Raw genomic sequence first — 9,057 nt, forward strand, 5'->3', positions numbered from 1 at the left:
ATACCCCAGAAACCTGAAAGTCACCTTAACATTACTTCATTGTCACCACCACCACCACCACCACCACCACATTCAATCAATTAACAAGTCCTGTTAAAGCTAGCTCCTAAATGTATCTTCTCTCTGTAGAAATTATGCAAATCCAGACCACCAGCTGCTCTTTCCACCTATCTGGCATTCTACTCCTTTCTCCACAGTGCAGTCAAGTGATATCTCTGAAGGTCAAATCTGAGCCTGTGACTCAACTGACCAGTTCTTTTCATGGGTTCCTAGTGTCTTGAGAATAAAGTTCAAATTCTTTAGAGTGACTTTGACAGTTTTGTTTGTTTGTTTGTTTGGCGTTGAGCCTCTACTTACCTCTTTAGTTCATTGTCTTTCCTCATTTTTCTCCTACTCTAGGAGCTACTTGCAATTCTCTTCCCAGCTGTGCTCTTGCCTGCAGCCCTCTTGCAAATGGTTCTTCCGTCCAAATCATTCTCTGCTCCTTCTTCTGCCCCGTTGATGGCATTCCTCCTTTGGCAAACACTTCCCTGAGTCAAGTTTAACTATCTGTACCTCCAGTGTACTCCCAGCACATCAATATTGACTGGAGTATACTAGATCATTTTCACTCTAACCCCTAGGTAATACTATAGAATTTTCCCATAAATGTGTATTCCTTATCGCCTTTAAGGCTTTTACTGGCTATGGTGAAGTTAAATTACATAAGTTTTCAGTACCCCAGTTTCTCAGTCTGTAAATTAGGAATACAATAAAAAACTCTCTTACCTGGCCGGCTTCCATTTATGAGTTACTTCCTTAGCAGTCACTCTGTTCTGTCTGTACAACCTACTGACTGATGCCTATGACCAGCTGAAATCTAGAAACTACCAGCCTTTTCCTAGAACAGCTTTTGCATATTTGCTCCTACCTGTCAGGTGCTGATCCACAGTAGTTACAGACTTGTTAATATTTATTATTAATGTCACACAATATTGTGTAAACCAAATAAATACAAGTACAACAAGAAAATACCTTTATTTCTATGATAATGAATTTGAAGGTTGGGAAAGATTCTTTAATGGTGATCGCTAAAACAGTGCTATCCAATTAGATGAAGATAAGACAATTGTAAATGTGGGAAGAGGAGATTACACATATCTAGGGGATTTCTTTGGAAAGGTTACTTTGCTAGTAAGATCTTGTTCCACTTTAAGTGTATTTGGGAATCAGTCAACAGAGGATCTTTTATGGGTGTCGCTTAAGCTTACTCAGAACTTTATGTGATCGTTGAGACAGTAAAAGAGGATGACATGGAAAGAATGCAGCACACATTAAAAATCACTGTTCTCCATTTCAATATGTGCTTAACCATGTGGTCAATACAAAGGGGAACTAGTCCTACATGAAAACTTTATTTTATTTTTTTATTTTTATTTTTTTGAGGTGGGGTCTCACTCCGTCACCCAGGCTGAAATGCAGTGGTGGGATCTTGGCTCACTGTAGCCTCAACTTTCTGGGCTCAGGTGATTCTCCCACTTTAGCCTCCTGAATAGCTGGGACCACAGGCGCATGCCACCATACCCGGTTAATTTTTGTATTTATGTGTGTGTGTGTGTATATATATATATAGAGAGATAGATAGATGGCGTTTAACAGTGTTGTCCAGTCTGGTCTCGAACTCCTGGGCTCAAGAAATTCACCCACCCGTTTCGGCATCCTGAAGACAGGCATGAGCCACCTGCCTGTCTGAAACTTTACATCAGTGTAATAGTTTCACAGGCTTCTCAAACCTTTCATGAACCACAGGGCAGAGAGAACTTCCACTGGGTATCTGGGCAGATGAGAGCTAATATCTTTTGAGGCCCCTCATAGCTCTGTTCTGATTCCTCTATAGTAGATAGAAAATAGGCATGAAGGCAGAGTGACAGCAAAGATAGTTGTAATAGAGAAAGAAGAGGCACATAAGATTCTGTTTAATCTCCCAAAATTTATCAGTGAATAACAGTGACCCAGAAACAATGTATCACTGAATTCTCTGATACGCTTATGTGTCATTTATTTTCTTGTATACACACTCACACACACACACACACACAGGACACGGTGCTATCAAATGTTGAATCTCAGTTTTTGTCGGTAATGTCTTACGAATAAGAATTTAGTATGAGCAAGTCAAATTCATTTTCACCAGAGGTCTTTTAACATTTGAAATAAAATAAGATGAGATGTTGGATTTCTCTACTCCTTCAGAGGTTTACACCGCTTAACCAGGTACTCGGAAGTTGACTTTCCATTGGAAATTGCTGAGATCACACCAGACAGTTTCTCATTTCCAACTGTGTCCCAGTGAATGGTAAGTTTCATCCATTTTCAAAAGGGTCTCCTACCGCCCATTTTGTGGTTAGCATAACCCAACCCCAGTGCTCTTTTTCGTTTTCCTGGTCTTTTTTCTTTCTCTGGCAAGTGTGAGACTTTCTTATCTTGAGTGCTGGCAAGGCCAGTGACTCACCGATAAAAAGTAATAGAGGTGCTAAGCTGTCAGTTTTAACATCCAAGGACAAGAATGAAAGCTAAACACTCAGTACTTACTTTATCATTACAATGAATGACACAGTTTGTGTAAGTGTGAGCTGTGAAAAGGGAAAAGAGATAAGGCAAAGGAGGAAGAAAAGGACAAAAATCCCCAGATAATGATGCCAAAAGCAAATGTTGCTGTACTTTGTAACTTAACCATATCTTTTCCCATTCATTAAGGCATTTTAGAAGAAATAGATAACCTTCCTTTCTCTCTCTCTCTCTCTCTCTCACACACACACACACACACACACACAAACACACAAAATGCACAGCTTCACTTAGAGAGATTACTTTACACAACGCCTGCTATGAACATGTCTTAACTTTCAGAAAACATGTCTTAACTTTCAGAAAATATTTAGAAAAATAAAGATAGCCACCCATCTGTTTTTCTCAAGTTGGCCAACTGTGTGATATTATTTGAATTGAAAACGAACAGTGTTACCTGAACTGCAAATTAATATATGCTATTTTGTGTTTTACTCATTTCCCACGTCACCCTCTGGTTATAATGTGAGCTCTGAGGGAATCTCATACTGTAGACAACACAGGATATCCTGGAAATCATTTTGGAGCTGCTGGGAGTCTGGAGATGGGGTAAGGAATGGGAAAAGGGGGAGGGCGCCTTCGGCTTCCACCAGACCCTCCTCAAGGCAGAGTGTCCTTCCCAGCGGTAGAGGTTTTGAGTGGTCTCCAGTTTTCCCATTCCTTTGAGAACCTCAGAACACTTTCTCTTCTTTTTCCAATCCTTGCTGCTGCTTCTTGTCATCTGTCGTTTTTTTTGTTTTGTTTTGTTTTTTCTGTGGCCAGCTGCAATCCTAAAACTCCACTGAGAATCTCAACTCATGTAAAATAGCCCACCCTGTCAGGAATACAGAAATCCAAATGCTTGAAAAGTTGTTAGCGAAGAAGCTGGGTGGTCAGAAGGTGAAACACTGTAACTTTAGATTTCCTCACTCTTCTAGGCTCCATTTTTCTCACCTGTAAAATCCAATGAAAAACGATACCTTGCTGTACCATGCTACAATATTTTGTGACTATAACATCCCATATAGATTCTAGTTCCTATTACTTCCAAATTGCTGTTTTCATTATGCAGCAAATAATGAAACAAAGTGAGTGAACTACAGAAACATCCCACTGCTAAGATTAATTACTAATGGAATGTTGGGATTAAGTAAACCTTCAATTATTAATATGAAATAGAATGAGGAAAATAATATTTACTTTTAAAATGAAAACAAAACTTAAACCACTTTTAACCTTAATACAAGGCTCTAAATCTGTCTGTTATGACAGCATACTATACATATTCTGAGATTTTTTTAGTAGGAATTTTATTATGCCATCTCAAGAAGTTACTGCATAACTCAATTTGTTATGATTTATGCCACGAGTTCAGAGAGAATCATTAGGCATATTTAGTAAAAAGACTTATATATCCCTCCTGGGAACTGTTTTGCAGAATGTTTTTCTCCCACTTCTTGGATGAACAGTTGGCCTATACACTATTTTAAGAATTAATTTGCATTTCAGAACCATGAGAGCACTCGTAAATGAGTTATTTATTGCTTTTATTTATAGTTTAATCCTCTTACACATATTACATTTACCCAGGCCTGACTATCAAATAATTAAGATGACTTTGTCATAAACATTGTCAGAATCAAGTTCGCTGCACCTAAAACTCTGCTTCCGTCCCTAAATATGAGGATCACTGTCAAGTTACAATATGATTCCGCATATGTTTGTTCAAATAGACAGTGAGTAATAATTTTGGTGGAATGGGGTCAGTTTCAGCAAGATACTGTGCACCTGTCACAGTAAGGACAGTACAGATACTTTATTGCTAACATCTTAAAATTTAGCCCAAAGCTTCCTACACTTCTACTATGTGTATACATCCATGCAGAAAGATTTCCACTGAAATACTGACGTGAAGCATGAAGATGCTTTGCAAGAACACCTCGCTCATCTGCTTGCCCCAGGCACAGCTGTGTCTACAGCAGGAACCCTCTTTTGCTCTCACGGCAGTTATTTCAGACTCAAAAAACTTTTTTTCAGTCAGAACATTTATCTTTACGTCCACGTAAATAAACTTATGCTCTCTTGTCATCAAATGACAAACATACTCAAAGTATGTTTGATCTATTTTTTTCCTGGGCAAAATCAAAGCTGTCACCAGCAATATTCCTTAGCTATCTCTTTGCAAATTAAATAATTACAGTTCTTTTTTTTTTTTTTTTTTTAAGATGGAGTCTCGCTCTGTCACCCAGGCCGAAGTGCAGTGGCATGATCTCTGCTCACTGCAACCTCTGCCTCCCAGGTTCAAGTGATTCTCCTGCCTCAGCCTCCTGAGTAGCAGGGATTACAGGCATGTACCACCATGGCCAGCTAATTTTTTGTATTTTGAGTAGAGACGGGGTTTCACCATGATGGCCAAGCTGGTTTTGAACTCCTGACCTCAAGTGATCCGCCTGCCATGGCCTCCCAAAATGCTAGGATTACAGGCGTAAGCCACGGTGCCTGGCCTAATAATTACAATTCTTTTAAATACTTTTGCATGAACACTACTGTTCTTCTATCTCACACCCTCATGTGTATCAGGGATGTCTTTCTGCTTATGTGCCTTATAGAAATGAATATGGAGACATTGAGATATGAGGCCCTTACAGCTATACAAATGATAATGTTTGACATTTATCAAGCTCTTATTACTCTTACTATTCTCTAGATATTTTATATTATTAACTCATTTATGTTTTATAATCACCTTATTATCCCCATATTACCAGATAAGGAAACGGAGGGATGGAGATGCTAAGGAATTGACCTGTGATGAAGTTGGGATACAAACTCAGTCAACCTGACTTCACAGTGTACCCCTTGACCACTATGCTACCCTGCTTTCCACTACAGTCAGGAGAAGCAAGGATTTTCACTGTCTTCCTTGCTGCTGAAAAGAAGGAGTTTCCAGTAGATTGAAATCAATAAGGAAAGCATGGACCTTGCCTGGTAATTTTTGAGGGTGGTCAGTTGCAATCACTCCCCCTTCTTTTTTTTCCTCCTTTCCTCGTTGATCCAAAAAAGATTTGTTTTATGCAGATATATGAATCAATCACTTTAGGGTCCAATTTGTGAAAGTTGATATCCTGCCCGGATATCATAGTAGTCCTCGGAATCTAACCGTTAGAGATGAACTATGGGTTCAGACATTACTGTCTTTCTAAAGTCCTCTTCGGCAATATCAATACACCCCCACCTCCAGGAGTGTTGCATAAGGTATCGTGGATATTTTAGGGTCAGTGTTCTATAAAACTAAGTTTGGCTCACAGGAGAACCTAGGTGGTTGGTAATCAGAAGAGGAAAAGGATGCAGAAAGGGAAACAGTCTTTTTTTTCTTCACAGTTTTTTCTAGGGCTGCACCTAATTAGGAGAACCATGAATGGGGTGCATATGATCCCACAAGTCCAGGGAAATTAAATATTAATGCTAGAGATTATTTTTACTATTGAGATACTTCACATGTGGTAACAGAATTTTTCTTTTTGTTTATAAGTAAATGCTAATTTGTATGCTTTTCTAACTTCTGAACAGCTTAAGGAAAAAATTTCAAACAGAAGTGTCCCAAATTGGCTAAGTTTACATTCTAGTTTCCCATTCAGCTTTTTATTTTTTGAGGCTGACCTTCAAGTCCACTGCCAAAGGAACATCTCAGAGGCTTCCATTCTTTAGGAGACTACCTGAGTCATCTCAGTGAGTCTTGAGTTAGAATCTTCCCTTAAATTCAGACACAACACAAATTCTAAAAGTCATTATATTCATTTAAGTTATATTCATTGTCTGAATTTATAGTTAAGCCATTCAGTTACGTGACAAATACTTTTTGCTATGAATAACACAATACACATCATGAAAATGAACCTACTAGAATTCTAATAAAATCTATATTTTCATATAAGAGAAAGTACTAGAGACATATACTCCTTGCATTAAAAGTTGTGAATTCATTTTTGAATTTTTATTATCATCCAATATTAAGAGCTCTAATTATGATTTTATCAGTCTCTGCACAAAAGTAATTCATATAAAAGTATACTGAATTTTTCAGATAGATAAAAATATGTTCTTGAAAGTAAAGCTTATTTGGGCAGTTAGTCCTAGAACATTAAATTATTTAATGTAATGGTAATATTTTTTAAAGTCAAGGCAACTTAACTAAAATAGGAATTTGGATAAAACATTTATTTCACTTAATGAAAATACAGTATGAGGAAGTTAATGGAAACATGAATAATCAATTTCATTAAATGTCAGTAGATCTGTCCCAAAAGGATTCCATAGCATTAACAGTTGATGGACATTTTTCTGAAGTTTGTGATTATTCATTGAAATTGATATGCTTGTGAAGTAAACAAGAAAATATACTATATTTTCCCCATAAATTTAGATCTTTTTCCATAGTGTTCATGAGAGTACCTGACAAAAATGTCTCAAGGTGAGGATAGTATTCTCCATCATGTTAATAATTACACTTGAGTTCTGGTGATTTAAGACAAGAATGGTAGAAACAAAATTATGCATAATTTGAACATACTGATAGCAGCCACAAAAGCTCTTTCTAAAAGTTTTGCCCTAGGCGAGTTTTTAAAATCATCTTTTATGAAATCACTCAAATGTAGCATGCTTGCCTCCATTAAAAATAGCTTCAATATCCTAAGGCAATCCATATTTAGTAACTATAGTTACATATTTAAGATGCATTTTATATGTGACTAGATCTGAGATTAAGAGCCGTCAACTTCTTATAACTCTGATATTTAAAAGAATAAAAAGAAGTTTAGGTCAGAGAATCTTTAAAATATCTTTCATCTTTTATCATCCTTAATTGCAAAACTTTATGCTGAATATGATTCCTCTGTCTACAGTTTAGAAGGCACAACACACTAAGATAAAACAGAACAATTTATAGATGATAGTGGTTCTCCAAGGATGATCAGTGTAAATCTAGCATCAGACATGGGGGAGGAAATTATTAAACACAAAAACTATTCAAGCCATGTATGGTGGCTCATACCTGTAATCCCAGCACTTTGCGTTGCCGAGGTGGGAGAATCACTTGAGGCTAGGAATTCGAGGTTACAATGAGCCATGATCATGGCACTGCACTCCAGCCTGGGTGACAGTGACCCTGTCTCTAAAATAATAATAATAATAATAATAAACCATAAAGACTATTTGGCTCTTTCCCAACTTACTGAATTAGATATTCTACAGATGGGTTCTGGGGATCAGCATTTTAACACACCCTCCAAAATTTGAGAATCTGAAGTTGCTACTCTGGAATTGTGAGGAACAAGTTCTATTACCATGTAGCTCTTCTTATGGTTTCTTTCCGTGGGTGATGAAATGCTAAGCGTGCATAAACTCTTCTCTTTCTCCATCTTGCTCCATCAAACAATATAGATGAATCTTATCCATCTATACAGAAAAAGACTCTGATTCTATCTTGAGTGATCATCATAGCCTGGACAAGTTTGGAAATTTGGAGAAAGGGATAGGGAGAATACCTTCTGTGATGTGAAGGAATAGATACTTATATGGTAAATAACCATGAAGAATCTGCTGCTGTACAAACTAATTTGTACAGTCAGCCAGCACAGAAATATCAGATATCCACATAGCAGCAGGCCACACCATTCACTTGTCTATTTATGCAACTGACAAAAGGAGAATCATTTAAATAAAAGTTACGAAAAATCCAGAGATAAGGAAATTCCTGTGTATATTTTTATTACAACACTTACTAGGGGTGTGTGTGTGTGTGTGTGTGTGTGTGTGTGTGTGTTGGTTGGTCTATTCCCAGTGATGTGAACTCCTTGCATCTTGAGTCCAGGGTCTGTCTTAATGATCTGAGTACCCATCTCAGCTAGCAGTATCAATTTTTATCCACTCACCCAAATTCTTAGGAATCTTCCTCACTCTTCTCTTTCTCTCACAGTTTACAACCCACCTCCCACTTCAGCAAGCTCTGTCAGCTCTACTTTCAAAATTCATACTGATTCTGACCAGTGTCAACAACACCTCCACTCCCATCACCCTATTTCAGCCATCATCGTCTTTCACTGGGATTAATGGAAAAGCCCCTTACTCCATCTCTGATACTAGTCTCAAATCGTGTAATCATTTCTTCACAAAGCAACCCACATCTCCTTGTTAAGCATGGACCAGATTCCTCTGCTCTCCCGCTCGGAATCTTCCTGTGGTTTCTCTCACACTCGGAATAAAATCCAGAGGTTTGCCTGAGGTCTACAAGGCCCCACAGGATCCATTTGCTTTCTCAACCTTATCTCCCCCTGGAAATACCACACTTGCTCCCCTTCCTTTTATTTCTGGCAATACCAAGGCTATTATCATCTGAGGCCAGTTGCCCTTGCTGTTCATTCCACCTGGAACACCGGAGCCTCATGCCTCATTCTTGCCTCCTTAAGGCCTTTT

Source organism: Theropithecus gelada, chromosome 11 (genome assembly GCF_003255815.1).
Source record: "Theropithecus gelada isolate Dixy chromosome 11, Tgel_1.0, whole genome shotgun sequence".
Lineage (NCBI taxonomy): Eukaryota > Metazoa > Chordata > Mammalia > Primates > Cercopithecidae > Theropithecus > Theropithecus gelada.